Source organism: Candoia aspera, chromosome 2 (genome assembly GCF_035149785.1).
Source record: "Candoia aspera isolate rCanAsp1 chromosome 2, rCanAsp1.hap2, whole genome shotgun sequence".
Lineage (NCBI taxonomy): Eukaryota > Metazoa > Chordata > Lepidosauria > Squamata > Boidae > Candoia > Candoia aspera.
Window position 1 is genome coordinate 41,157,790 of NC_086154.1, and position 16,999 is coordinate 41,174,788.

Here is a 16,999-nt window from a genome sequence, read left to right on the forward strand (position 1 = left end):
GTTTCAATGTCTTTGATACATCGTAACGTTTCGCATGTCATTCATGGGATGCGTGTTTCATCTCTCTGGGGAGGATGGGAACAGTTATCTTTTAACTTTGCTTTGGAATGTATTTGTCTTATCTACTGCGCTCAAGGTTACTTTCCCAGGCTAGCAACTCTGACGATTGCTAGCACCTGTGCCGGGCGGGGCTGTTACGAGGGAGGCGGGATACGTTTGCAGCAAGGATTTAAGTTTGTATTTGGCGCGCTTTTGCTCATTCTCAGCTTTCTTTGTACTTGTCTTTAGTTCTCTAATAAATCAGATTTCATTTAGCAGCCTCTTGTGAGTCTGAGTATTTGGGCTAGGGCAATCATTACATAAAGCTGAGAATCTAAGATCCTAACCCCGCTGGCCCCTGTCCAGGAAAGACAAGTGTCTAACCCTGTGAGGGAGAGAGCCCGCGATGACCGAACCCGACATCATGATGATGGAAGAAGGGGAACCGGACTCGACCGTGAGGCAGTCCGGCCGACCGTCCCAAGGTGGGGAGCTGTCAGCCATCCGGGAAGAGGCGAGCTCCGCGTCGGAGAGTGAAGCCGGGGGGCTGAAAACGGCCCCGGAGACCACCGTGAATTCTCCGGGCGAGCTGCTCACCTGGGATGAGACCCAAGGAGGTGCCACCGTAGCAGGGGGCCCATCCTGGAGGCAGAGATACCCATTATCCCCCAACGTGGTGCAGGTGCAGCCAACGGAGGGCTCACCCACTCCGGATCGGATCCGAGTACTGGAGTCCAAAATGGATTCGTTGGAGGCTATACTGAAAAAGCTGAGCTTGGATGTGACCTCGTTGCGAGAGGTCTGGGAAGAATCAAGCCCGAGACATTCAACCCCTTCTTCCCAGGGGCAGTCCCCGGAACGGCGACGGGTGGTGCGGAGGCGCGAAGGGGACCAGTCGGTCCAGATGGAAATCGCAGCATCGCCAGGGCGATCGCCCCGGGGCCCCGTGCCGCCCCGAGCCAGGGAAGCACCAGCCGCAGCAGCACCAGTGGTGGGGTGCAGCCCGGCGGGAGGCGGCATGCGAGACTTCCCTGTCAAGTTTGATGGGGACCCGACCAAACTGTCGTTCTTCCTGACGAATGCGAAAACTTACATGGAAGAATGGGGGGCGTTTTTCCAATCGGAGAAGGCGAGAATCATCACCATTGCCACCAAACTGAAGGGGAGGGCGGCAGACTGGTATGTCCAGATGTGCCAGTCGGAAGCGCCTGAACTGGAAAGTTTCGATGAGTTCCTCTGGGCGTTGAAACAACACTTCGAGGACCCCTTAGCAAAAGAGAGAGCAAAGCGAGCTCTGAAGGAACTCAAGCAGGGGTTCAGATCGGTCGCAGATTATGCTTTGGAGTTTAAAGCGCTAGCTGGGAAGGTGGATGACTGGTCCCAAGCAACCATTATCGAGCTCTTCAAGGATGGCTTGAATACAGAGGTGCTGCGCTGGTCCCTGGGGAGGGACGACCCATATACGCTGTACGAATGGATCCTGCTGGCGGGGAGGGCTGAACATGCCCAGGAGATCTTTGCCCAGCGGAAGACCGCCAAGTCGGGGCGGGAGGTGAAACCCAGCCGCCCAGTGAGCACTGGGGGGAAACCGGGACAACGACCCTGGGACGAGGAGCGGGAGAAGCGGTACGCAAAAGGCTTGTGTTTGAGATGTGGTAAGGAGGGGCATCGAGTGGCAGCATGCCCGAAGGCAAAGGGGGAGGAACGGCCCGGCAAACCGTCGGCGAAGTCCCCTGCATTGCCGAGGAAGCAGAAAGCCGCGGTGGCTGAAGCCGAGGGAGACGATGTGATGTTCTACGACATTGAAGGGGAGACCGAAATCATGCAGCCGGCGGGAAACGCCAGCCACCTGCTCTAAAGGGCGCCGCTGGGCAGGTGGTAGAGGAAGGGCGCGAACCTCCGTCGGTGAGTGGCAGTTACCGCATTCTCACGGTGAAATTGAAATTGGGCTCCCAATCCAAGACTGTAGAAGTATGGGCCATGATTGATTCGGGGTGTTCCCGGTGTCTTATGCACCCCGACGTGGTAGCGGCTTTGGAGCTACCCATTTTCCCTTTACAATGACCCATCGCTTTTACTCAACTGGATGGGTCCATGGCAGGGGGTAAACCGGTCACCCATTTTACAGGGCGCGTAGCCTTGCAACTGGGCAGCCACCAGGAAGGGTTGTCTTTTGTCGTGGCTCCTGTGGGGGGACCCTTGGTGGTGTTGGGGGTACCCTGGTTGGTGCAGCAAAACCCCCAAATAAACTGGGTTTACCGAACTATCACGTTTAGGGATGGGTTCTATCAAGCGGCCGAGGGGAAGGGTGCCCCAGAGGAGATGGTGGGGGTGGCGGCAGCTGCGACTCCGCCTTACCCGGTCCCTCCTCTGGAAGGCTTGCCGGCCGAGTACAGGATGTTTGCTGATGTATTCGGTGAAAAGGAAGCCAACCAGTTGCCCCCCCATCGAAAGACGGACTGTGCCATAGAACTGCTGCCCAACACCCAATTGCCCAAGCCAAAGATTTATTCCATGACACAAAAGGAACTGACTCTGTTGAGAGACTTTGTGGACAAAAATTTGGCGCGCGGATTCATTGAACCGGCGAATTCACCGGTGGGGGCGCCGGTGCTTTTTCGCCCAAAAAAGGATGGGACATTGAGACTTTGTACCGATTTCCGCGGATTAAATGCCGTCTCAATTTCCAACAAATATCCCTTGCCATTGATCAAGGACATGTTGTCACATCTGGCCAAGGGAAAGATCTTCTCTAAGCTTGATTTAAGAGAAGCCTACTATCGTGTACGAATCAAGGAGGGGGATGAGTGGAAAACTGCATTCAATTGCCCGTTGGGAGCTTTCCAGTATAAGGTGTTACCATTCGGGTTGGCTGGGGCCCCTGGAGTATTTATGCAATTAATCAATGAGGTACTGCATGAACATCTGTTTAAAGGGGTACTGGTGTATTTGGACGATGTATTGATTTATACGGAAACCATGGAAGAGCATGTGGCTCTGGTAAGGAAAGTATTGTGTAAACTCAGATCAGCTGAATTGTATGCCAAACTGTCTAAATGTGCCTTTCATCAGACCCGAATTGACTACTTGGGGTATAGAATTTCAGATAAAGGCATAGAAATGGACCCTGCCAAGGTGCAGGCTATCGTGGACTGGGAGAGTCCCCGCACCCGCAGGCAACTGCAAAGTTTCCTGGGGTTCAGCAACTACTACAGATTATTCATAAGGGGGTTCGCCGAGATTGCCTTGCCACTAACTGAACTGCTTCGAACAAAAGGGGTGGGAGATACTCGGAGAGTCAAGAATCCCGGGGCGCTGTTGCGCTGGACGCCTGCTTGTCAAACGGCGTTTGAGCGGCTGAAAGCAGCTTTTGTCAAAGAGCCCATTTTACAGCATCCTGATCCCTTAAAGCCTTTTGTAGTACAGGCAGATGCCTCCGATTATTCCATTGGGGCATTGTTGATGCAACAAGACGGGACAGGATGCCTCAAGCCCTGTGCCTACTTATCCCGCAAATTCTCCGAAACTGAGAGACGTTGGCATGTCTGGGAAAAGGAGGCGTTTGCAGTAAAAGCCGCGTTGGAAGCTTGGCGGCATCTGTTAGAGGGGGCAAATCATCCCTTTGAAGTATGGACTGATCATAAAAACTTGGAGGCGCTTAGTGCCCCTCGAAAACTGAGCCCCAAACAGGTCCGTTGGGCTCAATTTTTCAATCGATTCAATTTTCAATTGAAATTTATTCCGGGGAAAAAGAACTTCTTGGCTGATGCGTTGTCAAGGCAACCTCAGGACGCTGGGGCAGCGCCAGAAGTGGTTAGCACCCTATGGACGGCGCCCCAATTGGGCATGCAGGCTGTGACGCGAAGCCAAACGCGCGCGCAGCAGCCGCCCACCACGGACGCTGCTCAGCCAAGCACTTTGCCAATTCCCTCCCAGTTGCAACAAAAGTTTCTTAAAGAACTGAAAACGGATACTTGGTTGCTTGCGAATAAAGACAGTGTTACTTTTGATAGAGGCTTCGCTTGGAAATCTAACCGCCTCTATGTTCCTGAAAGCCTCAGAAAAGATGTGTTACTACGTTCACACGATGACAAGCTCGCAGGTCACTTTGGGTTTGTAAAAACCTTGCACCTGGTTCGGAGGCAGTTTTGGTGGCCCACATTGCGTAAGGATGTCAAGGACTACATTGCCTCCTGCACTGTTTGTGCAATGTCGAAACGCAAGGTGGGTAAGCCCCAGGGCCTCCTGCAGCCGGTGGCCGCCCCTTCTTCCCCTTGGGAGGAAATCTCCATGGACTTCATTGTGGATCTACCACCCAGCCAGCGCAAAACGGTCATTTGGGTGGTCAAAGATTATTTCTCTAAACAAGCTCACTTCATCCCTTGCGTGTCCATTCCGTCGGCACGTCAATTGGCTCGCCTGTTTCTTGTACACGTGTACAGGCTACACGGATGTCCCTCCCGCTTAATTTCGGACAGGGGCACACAATTTACCTCGCAATTTTGGCGGGCGTTCCTCAAACTGTTAGGCACGAAGCAAGCCCTCTCCACGGCTTGGCATCCTCAGACGGACGGGGCCACTGAGGCTCTAAATTCTACTCTAGAGCAGTACCTTCGAGCTTTTGTGAATTATCAGCAGGACAATTGGGTAGACCTCCTACCGTTTGCTGAAGTGGCTTACAACAATGCAGTGCATCAAAGCACTGGCCAAACCCCATTTCGGGTAGCCCAGGGTAAAGACTTTGTACCTATCCCTGATCTACCGCAACCTCCTGCAGGATCAACCACTCCAGATGATTGGACAACGCAACTGGCTGACTCCTGGCCAATGATTCAACAGGCATTAGCTGATGCACAAGCGGATTATAAACTGTATGCTGATCGAAAGCGGGCCCCCCAGCCTGCATTCCAAGTCGGGGACTCGGTGTACCTTTCCACTAAGTTTCTCAAGTCCTCACAACCTTCAAAGAAACTTGCGCCTAAATTTGTGGGTCCTTTCCCGATTACCGCTCAGATTAACCCTGTGACTTTTAAACTTGACTTGCCTCATAACCTCAAACGCTTACACCCTGTTTTTCATTGCAGTTTGCTCAAACCGACTATTCCTTCTGACCGCTGGCATCGCCAACCTCCACCTCCAACCCCCATCATGATTGACGGTCAGCAACACTTTGAAGTTAAAGAAATTTTGGATTCTAGACGCCTTCGCAATACTTTACAATATTTAGTTCGTTGGAAACATTTCCCTCATCCAGAGTGGGTTGCTGCACCAGATGTGGCTTCCCCTGTCCTGGTAGCCCGTTTTCACTCTGCTTATCCCACTAAGCCGGGTCCCTAGCTGTATTTTTAGGGGGGCGGTATGTCATGTTCGCCGTTTCAATGTCTTTGATACATCGTAACGTTTCGCATGTCATTCATGGGATGCGTGTTTCATCTCTCTGGGGAGGATGGGAACAGTTATCTTTTAACTTTGCTTTGGAATGTATTTGTCTTATCTACTGCGCTCAAGGTTACTTTCCCAGGCTAGCAACTCTGACGATTGCTAGCACCTGTGCCGGGCGGGGCTGTTACAAGGGAGGCGGGATACGTTTGCAGCAAGGGTTTAAGTTTGTATTTGGCGCGCTTTTGCTCATTCTCAGCTTTCTTTGTACTTGTCTTTAGTTCTCTAATAAATCAGATTTCATTTAGCAGCCTCTTGTGAGTCTGAGTATTTGGGCTAGGGCAATCATTACAGAGTCTGACCTCTCTGTCATGACCTTCCCGTCTTGGGTGGCCCTTCACAGTTTAGCTCATGGCATCATTGAGGTGCTCAAGCTCCAGCACCACGACAAGGTAATGATCCTTTGCTGAAGATGCCAGAGCTTAGCTTACAATAAAGTTTCCAGGTTCCCATCAGTCTTGTAAGCATATTTTTCTGGCCTGCCTGGCTGGGAATCAAATGAAACAAGATGTTAATATCTGTAATTGGATCTCTCTCTCTCTCTCTCTCTCTCTCTCTCTCTCTCTCTCTCTCTCTCTCTCTCTCTCTCTCTCTCTCTCTCTCTCTCTCTCTCTCTCTCTCTCTCTCTCTCTTTTTGGGCAGAATGATTTGACAACTGATCTCAGTTGGCCTGTCTGCTTTGGCTCCAAGACCTTTGGCCTTCCACCAGCATAGCCATGTGCACTTGCTTTCAAAGGACACTCTCCTGATTGAACAGCCGTCTGAGGACAGTCCTCAGTGTGAAGGCATCTTTAATTCAAAGGGCTATCCATTCCAAGTTGAAAGAGAAAGAATCCAAAGAAGGAAGCACTGGGGAGTCTTGAAATTGCAAACTAAGCAAACACAGTTGTTTCTGCTTTAGTGGGATGTGTTTATATTTAAATTATAATAATTATTTCTAAATTTGTACTTGCACATATAACCACCTATACAAATATATGCACGCCTATCCCTTTTTTATGTAATGCACTGTGATTTTGATTCTGTTTTTATCTGTTTGCTACCCAGAGTGCCTTTGGTAGGTAAGTATGATGGATAGATAAATTGTGATTTGACAGGTAAGCTATTGTAGCTAGATGAATTGACTTTTACATTAAACAGGTAAGCAAAGACAGAGACATTCATGGGCTGTCAATGACCTAGGCATGAGCATGTAGGAGGCATGGTGAAAGATGAAAGGTCCCCTGTGCAAGCACCGAGTCACGTCTGACCATTTGGGGGGACGCCACTTTCATCATGTTTTCTCGGCAGACTATAGAGCAGGGTGGTTTGCCATTGCCTTCCCCAGTCCTCACCATACAGGAAAATAAAAATTCCCTCCTCAGGACTCCTTTGAAAATTCTGCTACAAAAACTACAACTGCAATTATGAATTATTTTGTGTGGGTGGAGGATAGGCTACAAAAAAGCTTCCATTTTTCTTCAGCAAAGCATCCAAGCATCCCACTCTGTGGAGTGCATGTGCAGAGAGTTGAGAATTGACTGAGCAATTGACTGATCTGCATTTCTTTCACAGTTTTGGTAGCCAAGTAAGTATTTGAGGTGTGATGTTTGGCTGCAGTCTTTGATGGAAAAAAACAGACAGTATGGCCATTTAAGAGGCAAGATAAAACATGCATTGAGAAACACACGAGGATAGTTTCTGATTCTCTTGACTTGCAGTCAGACTTCCAGGTTATGTCCTGTGAATAGAACGGGGATATTTGTCCACATGCCCAAATCACTCACACTCTGAAGCAACTGCTCATGTCAGCCCACAAGGTAGATCAGACTAAGAAACCAATGCCATATGGGACTATTTTTTTTGTAAAGTTATAGTACCAGAACCTTGCAGGTCTGAATGTGCTTCCCCCTCCCTCACTATCTTTGTGTGAACTAGGAAGGGGATTGTCTGAGTTGTTTGCTCAAGTTAGTTTCTTGCCCTGGGCTCAAGCCTCTCTTATCTGACTGTTGCCTTGGTAGCGGCTCTTCCTCCTGTCCTTTTTGGCCATTCTGCGCGCCCTCTACAGTCCACATGCCTCCTCTGCCCACAAATACAGAAAACCAATTAAAGTCTTTGGTGTTCAAAACGTATTCTAGGATGCAGTAAAATGTGCTGCCACGAACATCTGGAGAGGCGTACAGCAAGTGCGCGGGGCCAAACCAAATCATTAACATCTTATTTAGTGTCAAGACTTTGTACCAGGCATGGCTATAAAATTCTCTCTCAGCTCTGCATTTTTATGCAGACTGAAGATTAGATAAACAGTTTTATTGCAGAGAATTAGGAAGCCATACATATAAAATAGTTCTGCTTATTTATCTGTCTGCCTGTCTATCTATCTATCCACCCACCCACCCACCCACCCAATTTATATAGCCACCCATTTCAAATATATGACTCTAGGTGGCTCATATAGGGCACACAGGAACCCTGACACAAAATTTTAAAAAAATCCTGGGCTGCTTTCTTCTTTCTTTGTGAGTCAATAAACTTTTGCCTGCTCTTTTCCCTTCCTTGAAGGTTGCTGCTACCTGTCTCTTGTTTCTCTAGCATGAGGATGAGTGGCTCCCACCTCACCAACTTCAACACCCAACCCAAAGGACTTCCTAGATATCGAGGAATGGATCCAAATGGCTTGGATGCCTGTAGCAAACATGAGGCATGAAGCACCATAGCTGTGCACTCAGAGTTAGCAGTAAGCAAGTGATAAACTGGGGGGCGGGGGGGGGGGCTAATCAGAAAGCAGGTGAATGTTTGGAGCAAAGAGGCTGCATGAAGTGAGAAGGAAAGAGGGAAAGTCTGCAAGTGCAAATGTTGGATCCTGTTTTGTATTGTTTAGAAGTAGGTGCCATGTTTGCAACAGGGCTGCTGTAGTGTCTTTGATAGGTCTGTAGTTTGTAAGCCTGGGTCCCCTGTAGGACACTGTGGGGTGCCAGCGTGCTCACAGAAAGCTTCTCCAGCAGCCACTAAGCTGTCTGCCTAGCTGACTTTTTTACATTTAAAATATGTGTTTTAAAAATGGGAAGCTGCTGGGCAACATATGGCACCAGCCTCTTTATTTCCAATTATGACCCTCCAAAGCTTTCTTGGAAAACAAGAATGATAAGCAGCTGTAACCTAATGCTTTGGGCTGGGCTGGGGGGCTTGTGCTCATAGACAGGGCAGAAGTGAACAGATGCAGTAGCACATGCCCTGCTGGAGAGAGGACTAGAAAGAAGGCAACTTGCGTGCTGGTGATTTGGTGTTCTGTCCCTCGTGCTGTTTTGCGACTGGGCTCCATTATTCTTGGAGGTCCTTCTGCAAGAGTGTCCATAGCATGTTCTCAACATTCCAAATGTGTCCACCTGCCCCCAAAGGTGTGAACACCCACAGTACGCTTCAAAAGGTTCCTCATTAAAAGATAGTAACTGTAGGTTACCACTAGTCAGGCTGAACTTTCTGATACTCTTGCTCTGTCTGGCTGCAGAGTCCTTAGGCCTTCTAACCTCCTTATAGCCCAGGTCCATGGGCAGCCCCAGGAAGATGAGGGGAGCAAGTAACAAAACAAGTATTGCAACATTGTGATGCATTTGCTGGTCAGTGACTGAAATTGACTGACTGACTGACTGACTGACTGACATTGTGATGCAGACTCCACCCATTACATATTTGTGTGTGACACTGTGATGTAAGTGTGAAAGGGGGGAGTTTGTGTCATGATGTCACAATGCATGTTTTACCATTTTGGCATCATTGTGGCTAGCTGTGAATATTTGTGCTCAGCTCTAGGAAGATGAAATGGGAAGGTATTTTGAAAGCCCAGAAGTTCAAAACTTAACAAATATTGTGCCAATCCTGAAATACAAGAGACAACTGCCTAACTGTGTATCCTTGCACATGGGGAAGATTTTGCAGTATTCCTGTATACAATTAATAAAGCTGTGTCTCTAGTCATAAAAAGTTTATTGGGAAAAGGGGAATGTAGGGGAAACAAGGGAATGTAACATTCATAGTGCTCCAAATAAAATTAGTACAGTCAGCCTAGCTAAATGAATTCCTTATTACTATCTTGAGTAAGCTCTTGGATTTCTGTACTTGTTCATTGCAGAGAGGCTAGCTGGAGATCATCTGAGCTTCATGCTTGGATGTTCATAGCCAAGTTTTTCCTTGTTCCTCTTTTTTTCCTTCTTCTTCTGAACAGTACTCAGCTTTATGGGGGATAAATGAAAACCAACCTCTTTGGGGAAACTGTTGCTTAGCCCAGTTAAGGACAGCCCAATTATCCATGTATGATGCCCTCTGTCAAGGCAGCAGATCTGCTATTATCTAGGAGCTAAACCCATCTTTCTAAAGACGCTTAGTGGAATTTTAAAAGTGCACTCTGATTTTGGGGGAAATAAAAGCTGAATTTAATTAGATTTCTTTGTCTTTTTCTTATTTCCTGCCTTAAATTTCTTTTGCTTACTACTTCTCACTCTTTTTTTATGCTATGTATAGAGCACTCCTTACCCTGAAAGTTAATAGTGGGATGGGTATTTATGTACATATATAACTGAACTTCATTCAAGCCTCTCAACACGGAGTCAATTGGTAAGATACTTTAGGGGGCACTGTTGTGCTATCCCAGAACTAGAGATTGTCATAAATGCTGAAAGAATGTTTTATCTTGCACAAGTCTGAAAAACGTGTTTGCCAGGAAGATTCCAAAAATAACATAGAGCTGCACATCCTCAGAAAAAGCTGGTGGATATTGAGCATTTTAAATCTCATGTTTGTATGTATTTTAAAAGTGTAGCATTTGAAATTACCCACTATAATCAAACCTTGATCTCAATGACAGGAAGTGCTACCTGATATGTAAACATGGGAGTAAATTCTTGAAACTTGAAGGAAAGTAGGATAACATTGATTCTAACATACTTTCTTTGAAGTAATAGCAATTTATTGTTATGAAGTCAGATTAATGTCTCTGACTTTATAAAAACTGAGTATGATGACCCTATTTATGTACAGTGATAAGTTATGAGAATGTGAAATTGTACAGAGGATACAGATGTGCATACAGTGTTATATGCTAATTAATATGTACAGATTCAAATTTGGGAATGATTTTTATAATTTATATAGACATCCAGTCCATCTCACTATAGTAGGGAGACTTAGCTCCCTTCTTCCTTGAAGAAGACTTCCCCCTTTTCAGACTTCTTTATGCTTAAGCCAGTCTTAAACTGATTTAAAGTTTGTCAAAGAGAGGATCCTTTCAAATGGAGTTTTGATTCAATCAAGTAGAATTCATGCTTTCCCTGTCTTTATTTCTTTGTAGTGTGTGTGTGTGTGTGTTCATTGCATGTTGCCATTTTCCTAAAAAGTGGCCATGTGTATCTATTTTGGTTCATTAAATGCCAAACTATTCTTTTCTTAGTTTTACCCAGATATTAGAGTGAAGTCAACAGTGCTGAAAAGCATAGGAGATAATAATTCTTCCTTGCTTCAGACCTGAAGGATTCTCCATGAGGTTTTCCAGAATCCAAGAAACTAGTAGATCCTTTCATTTCATTCAGTAATGTTTCAGGATTCAGCCAAGGTATCTATTTCCTTTACCATGGCAGGATTGAATCTGTGCTGGACGTCTGCAGGAGGAAAAATAGTCTATATGGACATTGATCCAAAGGCATAGAATCAACTTTCCCATTGGTATTTTGTAGCATCTCTTTAATAGGGGAATCTCTGGATAGCAAAAGGGCTTAGAGGGGAAGTTTGGGAAAACTAGTCCATGATCAGAGGTTTACTTTTATGATGGGCATGACTAGTTTCTCCTATTAATATTCCCTCTCTGTCAGCACTAGACCATTCGAGCATTCACAGAATGAAAGTCAGCAGACCAGGATCCTTTAACTGTTTAATGAAGCAAAATGACTAGGACAGAGGTAAAGCTGCGAATGGAGAATTCCCACTAAAACATACATTTAAAACTACATTCCCTTGATTGCCTTCCTTTCCCACGAAAACATGGCATCCCCCTTCCCATCCAGGTGGTGTTGCTGATGTATCTCTACTGACTGGCCTTTATGTGAACCATCATAAATCTGTAGCCATAATAATGCAATTCACACTCCAACTCAACACCCCCTCCCATCTGGCGACAGAGAGTTCTTTGAGCCCAGCGAATTTGTTTGCCATTCAACTTTCTGGGAGTTTGTAAAGCTTGGAGGTTTCTATGATCAGTTCAGACCTCAAAGGGATGTTGCAAATGCCTCCAATGTGTTAAGGCAGTTTTGACAGCAAAAGCCTCTTTTTCCCATATGTGCCAATTGCTCTCAGAGTCAGTGAACTTGTGGGAGAGGAACGCACATGGGCAGGGGAAACTGTTTTCATCTTTTTGAATCAAAACGGCCCCTACTGCCGAGTCAGAGGCATCTGCCTGTGCGATAAAGGGGCGGTTTGGGTCTGGTGAGCCAAAATGGGCTCCTCTGTGAATAGAGCTTTTAAATGCTCAAACGCAGTCTGGCAGTCATCTGACCAAGCGAGCTTTGCCCCCAGGGAAGTCACTTTCCATGTTTCCCCCCTCCCTCTAGTTTTAAGTAAATCTGTCAGAGGCAGTGCAATTTGAGCAAATTGGTGAATAAATTCCCTATAGAAATTGGCAAAACCAAGAAAACTTTGAAGCTGCCTTCTGGTGCGGGGTGGTTCCCAACCCCAGATGTCTTGTACTTTATCCAGGTCCATTTCAATGCCATTTGAAGAAATGCAATAGCCCAAGTAGTCTAGCTGAGTCTTGTGAAATTCACATTTGGAAAGTTTAGCATACAGCTGGGCATCCCTCAGCTTTTGCAGCACTTGCCTAACTAGTGGGATGTGGTCTTCTACTGTAAGCTTTCCGAGTGGATCAGAATATCATCTAAATACACCAGGATCTCTTTGTACAAATGTTCATGGAGGACCTCATTGATATATTGCATGAATACTCCAGAGGCCCCAGCCAACCCTTATATTGGTATGATCCCAGCGGGCAATTGAAAGATGTTTTCCACTCATCCCCCTCCCTGATGCAAATTCTGAAGTAGGCTTCTCTGAGATCAAGCTTGGTGAACACCTTTCCTTTCGATAGGTGTGACAGCATGTCCTTCATGAGAGGGAGAGGGCACTGGTTGGTTACTGAGATGACATTCATTCCATGGTAATCGGTACATAGCCTCAAGGAGCCATCCTTCTTTGCCCAGAAAAGCACCAGGGCAGCCAACGGGGAGTTAGCCGGTTCAATAAAACCCCTGGCTAGGTTTTTATCTATGAATTCCCTGGGGACCTTTTTCTCGGTTTCAGACATAGCGTACATTTTCAGCTTAGGCAGCTTAGTTCCCGGGTCAATTTCTATGGCACAGTCCATTTTTCTGTGAGGCGGTAATTGGTCAGATTCTTTCTCATCAAACACATCAATAAAGTCTGAGTATTCATCTGGTATGTCTACCGTTGCCTCTGACTTCCCCACGGGTATCTGATTCAGGAGTATTCCCACTAGTTGGGCATCCCTCTTTTTAGGCGGTAGGAATGGTAGGCTGCTAACACCATCTTTAAATATTAAATAGTCCCCCAGTCTATTTGTGGTCTTCTACTTTTTAGCCACAATAGCCCTAATATGATTGAATAGTTCGCTATGGGGGCTACAATAAATTGCAGGGTTCCTTTGTGCCCCCCCCAACCTCATGGCTACAGTTTCAGTTCAAAATTCTATGGGCCCCCCGTGGGCAATGTAACTGTCCATCTGGGTAAAAACAATGGGCTGTTTAAGTCTCTTAGTTTTGAGGCTTAGTGTGTTGATTAGTGCGGGGTGTATTAAGCATTTGGTGCACCCCAAGTCTAACATTGCCATCAGGTTGGCTTTGTGATGTGTTCTTAAGTTTTTTAATTCCACCCTGACTAGTAACATGGGGTAGTCATCACTCACCAGAGGGTCTTCCCTTTCCTCCTCCTCAGAAGCAGGCATGTTGCACCTGGGATTTTCCACCTACTCATGGACGCTATTCAAAACAGGTGAAATTCATTTCCCACCAGCTTCTGTTCTTCCTCCGAGTCCTCACTTGACTCCAGCAGTGGCCCCGCATCTAGGTCTCTGTGGGCCAGTGCAGTCATGTGGCTCCTTTGCTTTTGGTTGGTGTGGTCTTGGCCAGTTTCGCTCCCAACTTGGCTGCCTCTGGTCCTCCGCGGGGACACTCCGCTGCTCGATGTCTTTACCGCATTTGAAGCAGCTGCCTTTCTTCCAGGTACGGTCTTTGGTGTCCTCTTTCTCTCAAAACAGCTTTCATTGAGCAAAGGGGAACTGGCCCGGAGCCCCAGTATTCCTCCCTGCCGCTTGTGCTTTTGGTTGCCTACGGAATTGGTACTGGGTGTTCTTGACCTCCTCAGCCAGGCAGATCCATTCTTTGAGAGTGGGGGGATCCCCTCTGCATAGTGCCCATCTTAGGACCTCTGGTTGCAAGCCACCCTTGAAGTAATCAATCTTGGTGGTCTCTGACCAGTCCATGACTTTCCCTGCTAGGGCTTTGAACTCCATGGCATACTCTGCCACACTCTTCCCCACTTGCCTGAGCTGCTGGATGGCTGATTTTGCCCTCATCTTATCTAGCTGGTCCTCAAACCTCTCCCTCAGGGCTTTCATGAACTCCCTCAAGCTGTGTAGCTCAGGTGCCATGGCATCATGCAGCTGCACATACCAATCTGCTGCAGCTCCACAAAGCCTCGCGCCAACCTGGCTCACCTTCTTGTATTCCATGGGGAAGCAGGACCCAAACTCCTGCATATAGATGGACACGTTGGTCAAGAAAAATGCCAGCTGTCGGGAATCTCCATTGAATTTGACTTGTATCTCCTTCGTAGTCCCCAGATGCGCCGCTTCGCCTGTGGGAGGTCCTCCTGACTCCTCTTGGCTTTCCGTGTGGCCCCCACTCCTTCATCTCCTAATTGGGGAGTCAAACCCCCTGGTGGGGGTTATGGTGCAGTGTCTCCCTCGTGGGTCCGGCGATGCCACCCCGGAGAGCTGGGTTGAAATTTCTGCCAGGGGATAGGCCAGGGTGTCAAGGGTTTTCGACATATGCTGCATCATCAGCTCCATGGTGGACATCCTCGCCTCCAACCCACAAATAGCTTGTGGGGCCCCATCAGTGTCTGTTGCAGTCCCTCGAGACCCTGGGCTCAACACTCTCACTTGTGCCTCCAGGGGTAGGGGTGCTCTCCCCTCTGCTGCCTTGGTGCCCGACTGTGAGGGGCCCATCTGTGGGTCTTCCACTATCATATCTGGAGTCTCGGGTTCTCTCACAAAGTTGAGGGTAAGGAGTGCGTTCTCCAGCTCTGTAGTGTTTAGCCGGGGTTCCGTTTCGCACTCGCTTTCCCCACTCCCGGAGCTCCCTTCCGACTCTGCCTTTTCTTCTTCCTCTTTGGTGTACAGCACCGTCCTCTTAGTGGAGGTTGAGGACAATGGCTCCTTCGCCTTAGATCTTCCATGTTTTGGCATTATTTCGTTAACTCTCAACTGAGTTACTTTCCCAGGAAGAGTTCTCGAATACAATTGATTTGCAGCTTAATGTCAGCACTAGACCATTCAAGCATTCACACAATGACAGTCAGGAAACCAGGATCCTTTAACTGTTTAATGAAGCAAAATGGCAAGGACAGAGGTAAAGCTGCGAATGGAGAATTCCCGCTAAAACATACATTGAAAACTACATTTCCTTGATTGCCTTCCTTTCCCACGAAAGTATGTCACCCCCCTTCCCATCCAGCTGATGTATTTCTACTGACTGGCCTTGATGTGAACCATCATAAATCTGTAGCCATAATAATGCAATTCACACTCCAATCCAACACCCCCTCCCATCCGGCGACAGCGAGTCTATCCCATTGATAAGGAAGTGATGGAAGATGCTCCGATAAGGGGTTCTGTGAACCCTTTGATCAGAGGAATCTGACACTCTCTCAAAAATTACAGGTGCCTCATCTTCCAAATTTCAGCATAGTTTACAGAAGTATGGAAGTGTGTCTTTTAACTGGAACCCTCAAGTAAACTTGTATTTCAGCTCTGTTGGGTTGATAGATGAATCACAGCAAAAGCAAAGACAGCAGGCCTTCCTTCAAAAGAAGAAGAAAAAACTCATACATAACACATCATGATTTGATTTAATAAGTCAGCAGCAGCTTTTCTGTTTATACTTTAATTAATTGCATTGCTTCTTTGCACAGTGTTTCTTCAGATAAGTTCAACAGCTTTCTTCTCCAAATGTAACAAAATAAGAGAATCTGTGCCTGTTACTAAGGAAGTAATCTGGTATTCTAGACTGTATTAAATAACCTACTGTTATGATGTATTATGATACAGTTGTCTGGAATCACCTCTATAAACACTGCTGTTCAGCAATAAAAATGAAGCAGAATAAATCTTTTCAGTAACATAAAAATTATGTTTTGGAATAACCCAACAATGCAGAGAGTGCAAAACTTAAGTGTTCTCTAGCCACTGGTGACTTGACAATTGGGCTTGGTTTCCATAGAGATCAAGACACAGATTTCTCCTTGAATCTTTGGGAAAGATAAATAAATACTGTACATCTCCAAAATCAATATCAACTGCAAAACATGAGAGGCATAATTGTCCTCAGCCTTAGTCCTATTTTTCATGTCTAGAGTTTTCCATCTAGAAAATGCTCTTTTTGATATAAAAATAACCACTTCATTGTCATGTGGGGTACACCAAGAAGTCCAGTTGAGCTGCAGTGTACCCTAGGTTAGCAAGACCATCCACCTGCATTGTTACACACAATTGCCTAGGCATAAAGACAATCCATAAGATATAAGGAAACATGGCGTTGTACATGATCAAGGAAGTGCTGGGTCAAACTGTCATGAATAATCATGCATGAAGAAACAGAGGAACAGAGATGAGAACAGTGAAAAGATACTGTGGTAGAGAAAGAGACATTGCAATAGGTAGTGTTCACGTCCTCATATGGAGAACTTTTTGGGATGGAAATGGAAGCAAACGCCCTGGATATGTATATCCCTTGTATTTTAATACAAACCAAGCTACTTAACAACTCCTAAACTTATACACAAATCAAAAAGCCATTCTCTTTTGCTTTTTTCAACACAGTTGCCTGAATAAAAAGTATACCTCCTCAAAAATTGCATACAAAAATATTTCTGAAATTTTGGGCAGCCTTTAATAAAAAATGATATTGTACTGCCATACTTCCACTTCAGCCTGTGGAAAATTTTTGGAGCCCCTCTTGATAAGAAAATCATTTTGGCCTGATTCACATAAAACTGAATATCTTATGAATTTAGACAAGGAGACACCAATACGGAAATTAGCAAGCTTTGCACAGGCTAACCAGAGAGAATATTTTATCAAAAGTTCCTAATGTTTTCTATTATTTAATTTGCTGTAATAATACTGTTTTAATGTTCTTACTGATTTTTGTACATTTTAATGTATTTTATTAATGTTTGGCCACTTTTGTGCAGGTTTTATCTT